Raw genomic sequence first — 1,742 nt, 5'->3', positions numbered from 1 at the left:
GATAAAAATAATAGAGTGTGAGCTTGGTCAATAAAAGATGGAATAAGTGATGGTAATGAGCCTTATGTCTATGAGCTTAAGGGTATATAAGCCTCTTAAACCTCCCTAAAACTCTGAAACTCTCACTTCCACTAACCTTGCCTCCATACACATTCGAAGAACACACAAACACTCCTATCCATTTCAGATCAGATTTGAATTCGAACTAAGAAGAGTTTTTGGTAGATCTTCATCGTACAAACAAAAAAACGTCCATAGTCACGTGTTGAGTCAAACCATAGCTAAAAGTGAGCCAAAAAGGTACCTTTTAGATTAAAGGTTACATTTTTAAGGTTGGTTTGGCCTAAGATTTGATACTAAGGAAAATCGGGCATTTATATACAACAAAAATATAAAATTGAATGTAAAAGAGATGTTTGGTACGAAACGAGACAAACGGGCAACGTTTGGACCGGGTTAGTGCAAGAAAACGATGTGGTTATAGACCAAGGCTCGTTTCTTATGAAAAACGGGAATAAACAAGTCAAAGAGCAAGGCTGGAAAGTGAAGGGGAATAGAATCAGATTCGTACAAAAAGTAATCGAATCGAATGGGTTAAAAAGTAATATCGCTTGAGAAAAGTAATCTAATTCATGGTCCAAAAAGTAATCGAATCATATGGGAAAAGTAATCGAATCAAATGGGCAAGTAATTTAATCGAATGGGAAAAGTAATCGAATCGAATGGTTAATTCGATTCGATTAGAATTTCCATTCGATTAGAACTTCCGTTTGATTATAATTTCCATTCGCTGCCCCCTAGACCCCCATTAGTTAGGGGTTTCACTAACAAAAAAGTATGATAAAGTTAGATTTAGTTAATTAACACTTAAAATTATTACAAAGTTAGTCGTGCACAATTAAGGAAGGGTGTTACCGTTAACTCAGAGAAGAACATGACACATGTGAGTTTCTAGCCCATTTCCTTGTTATGTTTTCAGGGCTGTGTACATACTTGATGTGATTAGTTCATACACTTTCCTTAAGTGGTAAGTGTATGATATGTTAATATTTTATGAATGATCTATGAATGTTGTGGAAATGTTAGGAGTATGTATGAGATCATATAAATATAAAAGTAATGAAATGTATGTATGATTGTATGGAATGAAGGGCACTAGACCCAAATAATATCCGAGGATGAAGGGCACCGGACCCTAATAATATCCGAGGATGATGGGAATCAGACCCTGATAATAGCCGAGGATGACTGGCACTAGATCCTAATAATATCCGAGGTATGTAGGGTGAAATTCTCTTTATAATGTAAGGACAATTATGCAAGTACTGTGTACGTTAAAGAAAGAATGTGTGAAAGAATGAATATATGTATGTATGGAAGAATGATAAACAGGTTAAGTATGTGATACGTACCTTCGGGTATGTATATGTGAATGTAAAGTATGTTACCTGATTAACTAGAACTCACTCAGCATAGCTGATTATTAGTATGCACGCAGATAAATAAGCTAAGACAGCTAGCTTGAATGAAGACACATGACATATGGGATGAAGAGGCTGACCTCTTTATAAGAATGTTATCATGTTTAATTATAACCTTTTATAATATGTTTAAAGACAAGAGTTTAATAGTTATAGAAAGATTTGAATGATTATTGTAATTTATGGTTGAAGCTTTAAATTCCGCAAAAGTTTAATTCACTCTGATATTTAGAACTGTATTTATAAGTAAATCCAATGCTA

This window comes from Bidens hawaiensis, unplaced genomic scaffold, assembly GCF_021521415.1.
Source record: "Bidens hawaiensis isolate Kalapana, Puna unplaced genomic scaffold, B.hawaiensis_p1.1 tig00070034_1, whole genome shotgun sequence".
Classification (NCBI taxonomy): Eukaryota; Viridiplantae; Streptophyta; class Magnoliopsida; order Asterales; family Asteraceae; genus Bidens; species Bidens hawaiensis.
The sequence above is the reverse complement of the archived record's forward strand: the minus strand, read 5'-3'. Positions refer to the sequence as shown.